We start from the raw sequence: 14,946 nt of genomic DNA, 5'->3' as shown, positions 1-14,946 counted from the left end.
GAACCTCTGTTACATATGATTGATATGAGAGTTTGCTTTGTCATTTATTTACAACAGTGTGAAAATAAGTACTAGTTGCATGACAACAAAACAACACAGCAATATGTTTTGCATGATGCACAATATGGTGTTAGGTTTTGATGCACGCACTTTCTTCGTCGAGTCCATTTTCAGAACCGTGCCAAAGGTGGAGAGGATCTGGCTCCGGTAATCCTGCACATTGTCTGCCTCTGCCAGCAGGAAGGCGTGACGGAGGAGCCGCGCGGATGGGAGCTCTCGGGGAGGTGGCGGGGCCTTGAACGCGTGGCCAAGCGCAGAGACGATCCCTCCGGGTCGCACCAGGTCCATGAGAAGGGTGGTGTACAGGTCCTTACGTCGAAGGTACTCCTCGACATGGTTCTCCTGGACCTGCCGCCACACCTTCACCATGGTGTTCCCCTCTGTCCTGTCCCTCAGCAGGCGCACGACGCTCCTGTCCACTCCACGCCTGTAAGTACAGGGGTCACAATCAATGTGTTTGAGGTTAACTGAGTAAATACTTACAGGTTTGTTTAAATACACACATTAGTTTAGTTGATCAAAAATAAAAGAATAAACAGCTATGGCAATGTGACAGATGTATCTGTGGATATCAGATGAACCACAGAGACCAAACAAAGCAAGAAAGAGAAAACATCATGAGTCAGACAGAGAGTCAGACAGCACCACCTAGTGTTGGCAACTTTGATGACTAAGGAGCCACTTCTTTGTGGCAAGACAGAAACTGCAATAGTTTTTGTTGATTTTCAGTACATTTTAGCATCACAGGATGTTAAGGAGTCCCTGATGTGAGGGAGTTTATGAGGTTGAATTTTGAGACCATGGGCCAGACCATTTTTTTTTTGATGTGTTACATATTTCTTACTACACAGACTATACTCACTTGCTGGTGAGGATGGCGGGGAACATGGCTCGGTGAGCCTCACTGAGCTTGGACAAAATGGCGGCATCCCAGGCACGCCACCGACCCACCGAGCCGCCCTCTCTGCTCCTGCCCGCCTTGGTACAGTGTCACGTTCCATGTTCCAGGAACTGGACAAAAGGTGGAGAGACAACCGAGTTTTGCAATTTTAACAAAAATAATTTATTAATGAACTTAAAGACAACTCAAACCAAGACAAAACAAACCAACAAAACAAAGAAACAAAAGAGTCCACAGGTGGAGCAGGGCTTCCACCCCAGCCGGAGTCTAGAGAGAGCGTGAATGTTCCAGTGCTGAGCCTTTCTGCTCAGGCCAGGCCACACCCCACCAGGTGCCATTCATCAGCCTGATGAGCTGGCTGATGAGCTGAACTGGCTGATGAGCTGAACTGGCTGATGAGCTGGCTGCAGAGACTCCTCCAGCCATCACACCCCCCCGGCCAAGACAGAGGTACCACCTCTGACCTCCGACCCTGCAAGACACATACAGAGAAAAAAAAACACAACTTCCAATCCAATACATTCTACCTACATCTAGGCAAATCTATTACCCAACTCGACTGCCAGATCATAATCCAGGTAAGCACCTTATTAAATAACATGCAATGCAGAACCCCTCCCTCCTCCCCATTACCTCACCAACACCCCCAAACCCAATGACTCCGCAACTGTGGATCCAGAAGAAGCATCTTTAAGAGCACATACGGATGGGAGCCCGGCCTGGATAGAGCAGAGAGACAAGTACATAGCACAACATATTATGACAAAGGAGCACGCGACAAAGTATCCGCCACCAGATTATCCCTGCCCTTAATATGACGGATATCCAAATGATAAGGCTGCAAAAACAAGGCCCACCGCATCAACCTCTGATTCGGATTCTGCAATGAACGCAAAAAGGTTAATGGATTGTGGTCAGTATAAACAATCAACGAAGAACCTGACCCAATATAGACATCAAAATGTTGGAGGGCCATGACCAATGCAAGGGCTTCTTTTTCGATTACTGAATAGTTACGCTGGTAATTTTTAAACTTCTTAGAGAAGTAACTAACAGGTCTCTCAACCCCCCTCTCATCCACCTGTAACAACACAGCCCCAGCTCCAGCATCACTTGCATCCACCTGCAACTTGAAGGGGCGATCCAACCTAGGGGCAGCAAGCACTGGAGCTGATGACAACAGGTCCTTCAACTGGTTAAATGCCTGTTGACAGATGGGAGACCAAACATATTTAACATCACCTTTTAACAAGTCAGTTAGAGGAGCACCCACAGAAGCAAAATTTGGACAAAAGTCCCTGTAATAACCAGCCATTCCCAAGAAACGCAACAATTCCCTCTTTGTCGTTGGAACAGGGAAGTCACGGATCGCCCTGACCTTTCCCTCAATGGTACGCACTTATCCTTGCCCCACCACCTTCCCCAAATAGGTCACGGTGGCCTTGGCAAATTCACATTTTGCCAGATTGACCGTTAGCTGTGCCCAAAGTAGCCTGTCAAACAAAGCCTTCACCTGCTCCAAATGTTTCTCCCATGTATCACTATATATCACAACATCATCCAAATAGACTGCACAACCCTCCAGCCCCCGAACCACCTTATTCATTAATCTTTGAAAGGTGGCTGGAGCGTTGCGCAACCCAAACGGCATCACGGTATATGAATACAAACCAGATGGAGTCACAAATGAACAAATCTCCCTTGCTCTCTCAGAAAGTGGAACCTGCCAATAACCTTTAAGAAGGTCGAACTTACTAACATACTTGGCAGACCCCACCTGATCGCCCCAACCGGAAGTTTACCCGCTGAAATCAGCCCCAATTTATTCTGCTCCACTTCCAGTTTCATTTGTTCCACCTTGTACTTCATTTTTTCTAACTCCTTTTCATGTTCAAATTTCAACATTAACAATTCCTTTTGCTGTTCAAAGGTTAACCCCGGCACAGAAGTAGTAACACCACTCTTACCATCATCGGCCATCAGGACTCCTTCCTCTTGCAGATTTGCCTGTACAATACTCATGATGGTCTCCCTTGTACGTCTGGCATCCACAGCAACCGAATAATGGTGTGCCACCTTGAGAAGCTGCTCCTTCGTATATTGCTCTAGTAACTCATAAGAGGGACATTTAATGAAATCCTCAATACTGGCAGCCATACCTGAACCCAACCCAACAGTCTAGATAAACAATACAGAATGTGGCACCCCCACTGGGTCCCCCCTACTAACTGCCTAACCAAAACCTACTTACACTCAACCCTAGTCTTCAGTGGCATTGCTGAGTTTGCCAAGGGCCCTCCCAGGATACCACCCAAAACAGTAAAGGCAAAAAAAAACTGCAGCAGAGCCTCTATTAGGGACTGCTGCTACACCTAACAGAGGGGAACACCAGTGAAAAAATTTGCCACACTTACTTTATCTCCAAACTCTGTACTTACCAACTCAGTATACGTCTCCACCAACCTGCATCAGCAGACCAACAATTCCTACCCAAAACACTGGCTTTAGACGAGCCCCCATTTTGTCACGTTCCATGTTCCAGGAACTGGACAAAAGGTGGAGAGACAACTGAGTTTTGCAATTTTAACAAAAATAATTTATTAATGAACTTAAAGACAACTCAAACCAAGACAAAACAAACCAACAAAACAAAGAAACAAAGAAACAAAAGAGTCCACAGGTGGAGCAGGGCTTCCACCCCAGCCGGAGTCTAGAGAGAGCGTGAATGTTCCAGTGCTGAGCCTTTCTGCTCAGGCCAGGCCACACCCCACCAGGTGCCATTCATCAGCCTGATGAGCTGGCTGATGAGCTGAACTGGCTGATGAGCTGAACTGGCTGATGAGCTGGCTGCAGAGACTCCTCCAGCCATCACAACAGGGACCACAGCTGAGGACCTCTGTGATCACAGAGTACCACTCTGACACGTCACAGATGTGACGTACCTGAAGGTACGTGTGGGAAATAAGAATAGTAATAATCATTTTTCTATGCACGTGGATAAATAAATATAACTTTAATGAATCAAGCTTTTTTTTTACTATTTGCGCAGGTAAAACGAGCCGTACCCGGATGTGGTAGCCCGACTTTGAGAGGTGCGTGTTCCTCCCGTGACCCGCACACTCCTGGCCACGCGGGCACTTCAGGGAGTACCGCCACACTCCCACAGGTCGCCACACAAACACCCGGCTCCTGAAAAAGGCGTCGGGTGTCGGCACAGCCCCGCTGACGAAGCCAGGAGGCTCCGGGGGATAAAACCACATGCGGTCCGATTTCATCACCCGTCGCCTCCTGACCCGCCCATGGACATCTTTATATAGCTGCACGGGACCGAAGAGCCCTCGCTCCGCATCCTCCTTCAAGGCAAGGCAAGGCATCTTAATTTATGTAGCGCATTTCATACCAAGGCAACTCAATGTGCTTTACTCAATGTGCTTTACCTTCAGCCAGGAGATGTCCGCCGCCGGGAGGCCGTTGGGGGTTTCCCAAGTCTTTACCCACCCCTCCAGCTCTTCCTGCAACAGGTAGAGCCAAACATTTAAAAAAGAAACTGCATAGCCTTTATTGTTATTCATTTAGTTAGTTTATTTTATCAGGCTTTTGTGGTATTTAATCATGTCCTTCTCTTTTTAATTAAGATTAAAAAGTCAAAGTAAAAATGTAATTACTTTAAGATGATAAGAAAAAAAAAAGGAGGAATCCAAGGCAACTCATCTGGATTAAATATAAAAAGCCCTTATTAAAAAATTAGCCAACACCTACATGTTTCGGCCTCGTCTCTACTTTTAGATCATGTTTCATCTCATGTAACGTCATGTAATCATGCCCTTCTCTAATTTTTAGCATTTATTTTTCACCTACAGGGAAAACACTCTGATCCCCTGTGGCTTGGGACTCTGTGGGCTGCTCTGTCCTCTCCGTGGGCGGGGCGGTGGCGGCAGCGGGCTTTGCAGCCTTCTCTGCGGGTCAAGCGGCAGGAGCGGCAGCAGCAGCAGCGGGCTTCGCAGCCTTCTCTGCGGGTCGAGCGGCAGGAGCGGCAGCGGGCTCCGCTCTGGGTCGAGCGGCGGCGGCAGCAGGCTTCGCAGCCTTCTCCGCAGGTCGAGCGGCGGCAGCAGCAGGCTTTGCAGCCTTCTCCGCAGGCCGGGCGGTGGCAGCAGCGGCAGCGGTCTTCCTAGCCTTCTCCGCAGGTCGAGCGGCGGCAGCAGCAGGCTTTGCAGCCTTCTCCGCAGGCCGGGCGGTGGCAGCAGCGGCAGCGGCAGCGGTCTTCCTAGCCTTCTCCGCAGGTCGAGCGGTGGCAGCAGCGGCAGCAGTCTTCGCAGCCTTCTCCGCAGGTCCGACGGCGGTAACAGGCTTCGCGGCGGGTTGGACACCCTGGGACCCAAGCAGCTCTACAAATTAACCAAACAAGTGAGTTTTATTTTATGAAGCCTTTTTAAAAAACTGTTTTACATCTGTAACTCTGGATCTCACTTACCTTCCGCCGCCTGACTTGCAGCTACGAGCTCGGCATCGTCACCCTCCCAGACAGATGCCTGACTGGCAGAGGTTCCTGCTGAGGTTCCTGCGGAGGTTCCTGCGGAGGTTCCTGCCTGCGTATCAAGTATCTACGTGTTATTATTGACCAGTTTTGAGATGCTGAAAAGAAAACATGTACTGTGCTATTCCGCTTTTTGTGTTTCAAATGCAAATACAGAGGGAATAAAAAACACACACACAAAACACATTCAAAAATAACACTTACTTTGTCCAAGATGTACCTCCTGAACCTCCTCATCTGCACACTGAAGATGTGGGCAGGAGGTGTCTCGAGCCACCTCGTGACAGACCGATGTGGCCTCCTGATGTCGTCTGACTCTGCCGCAGAAAACCAGGCTTTCAGGATGGAGCTCCCACATCTCCAGAAAGGTGTGGTGCTCAAAACCTGCCTGGCCGTAAATGCACCGATCCACATTCGCCTCCAGGACGCAGGAGACCTGTGGGAAGCTCTCTGCGTATTCGAGGAGGAGGTCCTTCACCCACCGGTTCCCGATCTCCCCCTTCGGGTGCTGCCTCACCTCTGCCCTGTGTTTGTCAAGCAGGCTGGAATCATAAAGACCAACTTGTTACTGTCATGGTTAATGTCACTGCACCTGTGATAGCAGGGCAAAGGGGAGTGATCTGAACAAGGGTATTAAATATAATATGCTTACAACTTGATGTAGCCCACATCATCTGAGAGCAGCCAGTGAAATGGCGCATTCAGGTACTGCCCAAAAGGCACCACCAGCCGCCCCAGACACTGCTGACGTGTAGGCGCCGCGTTGCCCTCTGACCGCAGGAGCTTCCGGGCGTGGCCGAGGGCAGAGGACTGGTGTAAAAGCTCCTTGGGAGCTTTGGGAAATGTTTTTTTTTCTCCCTATACTGATGGGCCTCTGCGGTGGCACTGAGGACGGCCTGCTGACGGTGGGGTGGGGCCTGTGGGCTGACCACACGGATCACGGGGTTGGCCATGGGACTGCTGCACAAAGATATAGGGGCACACAGTCAAAACTGTAAATCTGTACATAGCTGTAAATAACAGACATTTTAGTGTTTTATATTCAGTTGTTGGCACTGTAGGTTAGTAAGTAGTTTGTAGTCGTTTGTAAATAGTTTGTAAATAGTTAGTAGTTTTGTAAATAGTTTGTAAATAGTTTGTAGTTTGTAAATAGTTTGCAAGTTTCATCATCTTTACACTCGGAATCATTATTATTCTTATTATTCTTTTCTATTTGTGTTCTATTTGTTCATGGTGGTCTGTGTTTTTTGTGCACTGTGCCAATTTGCCATCATCAGTCAGTCATCAACTTTGTCAACTGTGTGAACTAGGGAGGGAGGGAGGGAGTTTTTTTTCCACATTTTTATTAATTTATTTATTTATTTTTATTGTGGTATATGATGAGTTGGCTGTTGTTCACACTGTCATCATTAAACTGTTTGATTCCACAGTGGAAGCAAAACTAAAAACAACAGTTCAAAATAAGATACAGACTTTTAAATTAAATTTGTGACCTTTATTTATTTTTATTGCTATTTTTATTATTATTATTTAATTGAAAAGTGTGTCTACAAAAGTTTCCAAATAAATGTATTGAATAATAAATGTATAATAATTTTTAAATTTATTATTTAATTTTTTTAGACAACGTTATGATGCTGTGTCACAGTTGTGTTGCTAGGATACGCCAGCGAAAGCGTGACCCCTGACGTTCCAGGGTCAGGAGACAACCACCGAGGAAGGAGGAACGACTTCAGAGGAGTCAAGGAGCAGTTTATTGTTCGCCATGCAGGTAGGTCTGCCATGTAGGGAGGCTGATATAGCATGTATTAATAATTTCACTTATTTAGAATAATTTAATTAATATAATTCATATTTTATCAATACTTTTATTCATTCAATTTAGATTAGATCTAGTTGATAGGCTAGCAGTGACAGGGAAGGTAAAGGGAACAATAGCCTAATGTAGTAAAGTTTAAAATAAAATAAAAAAAATCTACTTTTTTTTATGTATACAAATGCCAAGTGCACATCTTTTCTTCAGTCACGGAGGAATCACTGAGGAGCAGCCTGGGTCAGGACTCAGGAGACGAGCACAGAGGAATGAGCGGCGTCCACGGAATGCAGGTAGGCAGGCAATCTCAGGGAGGCTGATTTACTTTTATTTAGAATAGTTTTATTAACATAATGAGTATTTTATTAATACTTTTATTCATTCAATTTGGCTACGATCTGGATGATAGGCTAGCATGCTAGTCTAGCTAACAGGGAAGGTACAGGGAACAACGTAGCTAGCCTAATGTAGTAAAATGAAAATAAAAAACTGTTTTATGTACAGCTATAATAAAATTATGATGGGAAAATAGGCTAAATCCCGACAGGATAGCATAGCTCTCTCCCTAGTAACAGAGCCGTGTAATAATAATTATTGAAAATGTTGATTTATTTACAATAAATATAATAATATATATATATTTTACAATAAATTGTAAATTAATTTACAATAAGACAGACAGTAACTGTCACACACAGTAACACCCCCCCCCCCACACCACCACCTGTAGCTGCCCAGATAATTAAGCGATGGTTGGATAACGTTATTCACTGGCACAATCAAACACAGATGGGCTTTTTATTTAAAATAAATAAATAAATAAACAAACTAGGAAGCCAGATGTCCGACCCGATTTGAGTCTTTTGTTCACCCCAGGTCGCGCGCGCACCGGTTCCACATAACGTTATTGATTATTAATTCAACATTAAACATACTAAACCCTTTTCCAAAATATGACAGACACACAGAAAAACAGCCAGCGTTATTTATTTATTCATTTCTTTATTTATTATGATGAATGAATGAATGAATGAATGTATGCAAGTTCGTTATCCTCCGGTTTAATCGGAGACCTAAAAAAAGGCATTTTAATGCTTGTTTATAGAAGATGTAAATAACTAAACACCGTATGAAAATAATAAATATTTTCAAGTTTTGTTTTTACGTTTAATTTTTGACAGGACACATGCGGGGTTTAATGAATTACATAGCGGCCGGCAAAATAACTTGAATGAATGAATGAATGAATGAATGAAGTACGTTGACGTTGGTGTTGGTAGGTGATCTTACCTGTGAAGCGGTCAACTTTTGCGGTAAAAAATTACTAATTACTGTATATCTTTTACTCTATCTCTTTCTCTGTCTATCAGTCTGTCTGTCTCTCAATCAATCGATCATCTCCCTCATCCGTATGCAGTCAATGTCAAACAATTTAAATCTTTTGAACGGGGCGGGACGGGGCCGCATTGGGCGGGACGGTCTACGGTGCTGACGCGTGACTGGTCTGTCTACGGTCAGATCGTACGGCGATTGGGAGTCTACGGTCGGCTCAACCAATCACACGGCGCAATTGTCTACAGTCACCGTAGACAATTGCACTACCGTAGACAGGACGTCTGCGAATGGGTCAGCACAACCGGAGTGCAATGGCTGAGCCTCGCCCTGGGTGAACCACCTTCTTGATCATGGTATCTCCCCTGCCAGGTAAGTATGAGTTGTACAGGTCACAGACGGGGGAGTCACTCACTGACAAACCACACTGACCCATGGTGCCTAAGATTCTCATCATGCATTGCTGGATTTACACAACAAAGACTGACCCAGAGTCATCTAATTTTTCTGTTTCACATCCTTATGAGCAACAATTCAACTGGAGATTCAACTGAGCCAAAGATAAAAGCAGACAGCAACTATGTTTCTTTGATCTACAATTTGTATTTAAAGAAAAGCACAGAAACTTGCGAACCATATTTTCCCTCTCGCCTCACAAACACTCAGTGTCTTTGTTCACGGGGGATGGGCAGCTGACGTCCCTGCTGCTGCCACCTATAGATCTGTACTGGAATCTAAAGTTTCCTTTATGCAACTCACAAGAAGAAATCATTAAAAATTAAGTTAATAATATTAACTCAGCATATGTTGTATTTATTTGCTGTGAACTGCCACACCCAGGAGAGTTCAAAAACACCTATAAGAAGGGGTATCACTAAACTTATAATCAGTGAGGTGCATTGCTGGATTTACACAACAAAGACTGACCTAGAGTCATCTACTTCTTCTGTTTTACATCCTTATGAGCAACAATTCAACTGGAGATTCAACTGAGCCAAAGATAAAAACAGACAGCAAGTGAGTTCCTTTAATCTACAATTTATATTTAAAGAAAAGCACTGAAACTTCCAAACCACATTTTCCCTCTCACATGAGTCATGTGTCTTTGTTCACGGGGGATGGGCAGCGGACTTCCCTGCTGCTGCCACCTATAGACCTGTACTGGGAACAACACTGTTTATCTAAAGTTTCCTTTATGCAACTCACAAGAAGAAATAATTCAGATAACCAGGGGAAATGACAATGATATGCCAAGCTTTTGAAACAACACTTGCACAGTGGAGTATGACAAAAGACCAAGTGCATTGTCAGAGAAGCCATCTTTAATTTTTTGTAGGGATGCACCGAATATTCGGTAACCGAATATATTCGGCCGAATATTGCAAAAAAAGCAACATTCGGCCTTCGGTGGAATGAGTGCGAAGCAAGGCCGAATATTAAAAAAAAAAAAAAAAGTCTGATAAATAAGCGAACGCGCGACGATCGAAACGGCAGCTTAAACCCCAGCTTTATTAGTAAGTGACTCCTACTGCTGGAAAAACAACAGCAACAAGAGCAGTGGGGGGAAAGCTGCACAGCGACCGCACGCACCGTTGCACGTCGCTCCAAGAGCCCGTGTATCCTGTCTGCAGCGGAGACACAGCCACTGAGAGGGCTGAGTGAGGGGACCGTTCCTGTAAGAACGCGCCTTTTGATGAATCATTTAAAAAACAAACACCTGAACAGCATGCTGAGTAGGCTACGAAAGGGAGAGACGGCTGCAGCAGTTAAAACGAAAGCTCCTCATCCCAGCATGTCGCCCACTCCGTCTGTGGCCGACAGCTTTTAAAACAGTGTTTCCCAACCTTGGGGTCGGGTCCCCATGTGGGGTCGCCTGAAATTCAAATGAGGTCGCCTGAAATGTCTAGTAGCCTAATTGATGAATTAAAAAAATCTGACCAAGAAAGGTTAAGAACCACTGTTTTAAAAGACACTTGTTTTTTTTTGGAATGTACTTGCATAGATCTTTCAGCACTCACAATGGGCCGATTTAGGCCTAAATGAAAAACTTTATATAACTCGTTGTGCTTTTTTGATGAGCAACGGCAACTGGAATATTCAAAAACTGTCAGAATAGTCAACATTTACTTTCTTTGAAAATTAAGTTTAAAAAATATTTTATTTAAAAACTTTATAACCACTTTCGGTATTCGGTATTATTCGGTTATTCGGCCAAGCGTTTTGATTTTATTTGGTATTCGGCTTCGGCCAAAAAATGCCATTCGGTGCACCCCTCATTTTTTGCTCTATTAGAGTTATTTTTTTCACAGTGAGAGTGTAGCCTCTGTATATGGGGCACCCGTTCTCCCAACCTGACACATTTTTTGAATAACGCTGGGTATTAAAAAAAACAGGGGAAATAAGAGCCATGTATAATTTTTTGCTCTATTAGAGTTATTTTTTCACATTGAGAGGGGGGTGCACCGTTCCTGGAGGTACTGCAATACCAGGTCGATGCGTGGAGTGGACGGAGCAAGCCCCTATTCCATCTCCCTGTTCCAAAAATCAATTTAATATATGGTCCCCGGGTAGGGGACGTATCAGATATTAAACTGATAAGAACAGATACTACACTTGATCTTAGCCAAAAGGCCGAGAAGCGATGCCTGTAAACTGTCGGAGGCAACAGGCTGGTTCTCGGCGTAGTCCTGCTCACTGACGGGTTAAATTATGTTCCAGTTACAACATCACTCAATGGGACTGAAATAAAACTCTGCACACAGAGCTGGGGATTTAACTAACAGAAAACTGCCACAAATTTGTTATTTCAACAAAATAAACATTGTAGCACATGGAGTGAGACACAACTTTCTGGTATTGTGACACACTCTCCTCCAATGGGAAAGAGGCAAAAACCTCTCAGAGGTGTTTTTGCCTTTTTCTCTGGGGGGTCTCTAGTGGAGAAAAGAGCTAACTGCACCATTCAACACATCCTTGATATTCAATTCAACCATCACACAAATTAATAATATTAATTCAGCAGATATTGTATTTATTTGCTGTGAACTGCCAACATCTAGAGGATTAAACAAAGTCATCACCCACATCTGTATTATTCAAACAAACAACGACCAACAGCTCAACAACATTTAAAATGGAGTTCACTACATTGTCCACCATAGACCCTCTAATTAACCGTTTGTGTCTAATCAATTCACAATTATTTTATATTTCACATTTTATCAGGGGAGAGCGCGAACGCAGTCCCCCACTACCATAAATTATGCAGTCGAGATTCCCACATTTGAGGAATTCGCAGGGGTCAGCACAACCGGAAGTGCAATGGCTGAGCCTCGCCCTGGGTGAACCACCTTCTTGATCATGGTGTCTCCCCTGCCAGGTAAGTATGAGTTGTACAGGTCAAAGATGGGGGAGTCACTCATTGACAAACCACACTGACCCATGGTGCAGACAAACTACACATTACCAGAACAAGGGGCAACGGGGGGCTGTAAATCTACAGTTATTCATTATGTACAATACTTTTTGGCATAAAGGCTGACAAATACTATTGATTCATATACATTTTATTTGAGACCGTGTGTCTATATTACCCATCATGCATTGCAGTGTTTACACAGCAAAGGCTGTCCTAAAACCATTAATTTCATCTTATTTGCCATCTAAAAATGAAAAAGAGTCCAACTGCAAGTTCACTTCAGCTAAAGCTATAGCAAAATGTAAAAAACTGTGTTTGATCCACGTTTACAACTCAAAGAAAAGTGTAATAAACTCTTCGAGTACATTCTCCCTCCCATTTTACAACCACTTCCTGGTTCTTTGTTTGCGGGCAGTGGGTAAGTGACTTTCCTACTACTGCCACCTATTGGGCAATAGTGGCAACAGCACCATGTCACAAATACTTCTCTGTATGCAACTCACAACAAAGATAATGGCATAAAAATTGTACATGTATTTACCTTTGTTTTGCTTCATAATGGGAAAGCAGACTGGGAGGCAGCAGCAGCAGTAGCCACAATTGTGCAGAGTGGATTTTAAATGATGGAGAATGAGCTGAGGGAACAAATCAGACAAAAAAAAGTCATTTAATTTCCATGTTCAATAAAGCTAAATACCACTGCCATATCTGAGAAGAAAGTACTGTACTATACCCAATACTTTGGGTCTACTTCTTTTCTACCTGTCTCGCTTTGACACATTTACACAACAACATGCAAGTCACTATTATTAAGTATTATGCCATCAAAACTGGGATGAGAGGCACCACAAAAAAATCAATTCACCAAAGAGTTAGGTGAAGTGAATAAGGTAAGGACATGTCACAGACAGTTAACACTCACATGCTTTCTTTTAAATAAAATAACTGAATACATTGCAGACACCAACTCACAAAACCTACAGAGAGTTGTGTTTATTCTAAGGGTACATTAGAAGGATATAATCTAGCAATTTCATCATCACTCAGAGATGTCTTCGAATTGGTTTCTCTATCAGAGATTGTATTTTTTTTCACATTGAGAGGGGGGTGCACCGTTCCTGGAGGTACTGCAATACCAGGTCGATGCGTGGAGTGGACGGAGCAAGCCCCTATTCCATCTCCCTGTTCCAAAAATCAATTTAATATATGGTCCCCGGGTAGGGGACGTATCAGATATTAAACTGATAAGAACAGATACTACACTTGATCTTAGCCAAAAGGCCGAGAAGCGATGCCGGTAAACTGTTGGAGGCAACAGCCTGGATCTCAGCGTAGTCCTGCTCACTGACGGGTTTAATTATCTTCTAGTTACAACATCACTCAATGGGACTGAAATAAAACTCTGCACAAATAACTGCAGATTAAACTAACAGAAAACAGGTACAAATGTGATATTTTAACGATATAAGCATTGCAACACGTGGAGAGAGACGCTACTTCCTGTTCATGTGACCAGCTCTCCGCCAATAGGAATCAAGAACGTCACCGCCATCAACTCACTCATCTAAAGTGAACGTTTATTTAAAAAGAACCTAGTGATGGGCATTTATAAGACACACGTCAAATAACAAATTATTACTCTGCTACTGTTCATAATTATCAGAAATGTTGCTTGGAACTGCATGTTTTTTCAGATCTTTTTTTTTTCACATTGAGAGGGGGGTGCACCGTTCCTGGAGGTACTGCAATACCAGGTCGATGCGTGGAGTGGACGGAGCAAGCCCCTATTCCATCTCCCTGTTCCAAAAATCAATTTAATATATGGTCCCCGGGTAGGGGACGTATCAGATATTAAACTGATAAGAACAGATACTACACTTGATCTTAGCCAAAAGGCCGAGAAGCGATACCGGTACACTGTCGGAGGCAACAGCCTGGTTCTCGGCGTAGTCCCGCTCACTGAGGGGTTGAATTATGTTCCAGTTACAACATCACTCAATGGGATTAAAATAAAACTCTGCACACATAACTGTGGATTAAACTAACAGAAAACCGCTACAAATGTGTTATTTTAACGATATAAACATTGCAACACGTGGAGAGAGACGCTACTTCCTGGTCACGTGACACGCTCTGCTCCAAATCAAAAACGTCACAAACAACTCACTCATCTAAACTGAACGTCTATTTTAAAAGAATAGAGCGATAGACATTTATTAAAAATACATCCGAGAGCCTTATGGACATTAATGGACAGGTTGTTACTCTTCAAAAGGAAATTCAGGAATATTTTAGCACAAGTCTATTGTACTTCGCCACAAACCAGACCTCGGACCGGATCAGTGCGACGTGTTTCTCAAACAAGCAAGGCCAAGTTAACAGGCAGGGTTTACTAATGATTTCACAACTAAACCAGTACGTTTTTCATTCAAAAATAATATCAAAGCTTGCGGTTCATGCTTACGAGTGTAATGTAGGAGAGGGAGGGACTATACCAGGTTTTTTTTTTTTTTTTTTAATTTGTGGGCTCTTAATTCAGTTTTCCACCGATATTTTTCAATCGCATACTTCAAACAAATCAAGTGGTGTAACGTTAACATTATAAAACTGACTGTTTTACTGCGTGTGGATCCACATACACGGACTTAACCGAGCCAGATCAACACTGTGCACAAATGATGTTATGAACTTCTCAGGAGTTAACTACTAAGCAGTTAGGTTGCATTACTCTCCATGTCATACAGTTAATTTGGGCGTAATTTACATACACGCCGCTTTCAATTCAGCCTACGCAGCTGAATGAGTATGAAGGTTTTACAACGACACACACCTGAAAGTGCTCCAGCCTCACCTCGGGAAAATGAGGCTAGTAATAGGACAAGCTGAAT

General features: G+C 43.8%; 1 long non-coding RNA gene across 1 annotated transcript; it reads left to right on the top strand.

Moving 5' to 3' along the window:
* Positions 1 to 1,181: 1,181 nt before the first annotated feature.
* Positions 1,182 to 3,631, top strand: LOC311004031. The gene is made up of 2 exons (XR_014596292.1): positions 1,182 to 1,539; positions 2,892 to 3,631. It is a non-coding gene; the product is annotated as an uncharacterized lncRNA (long non-coding RNA).
* Positions 3,632 to 14,946: the final 11,315 nt, after the last annotated feature.

This window comes from Trachurus trachurus, assembly GCF_905171665.1.
Source record: "Trachurus trachurus genome assembly, chromosome: 21".
Taxonomy (NCBI): domain Eukaryota; kingdom Metazoa; phylum Chordata; class Actinopteri; order Carangiformes; family Carangidae; genus Trachurus; species Trachurus trachurus.
Note: the sequence above shows the minus strand (reverse complement) of the source record. Positions and strands in the feature narration are given on the sequence as shown.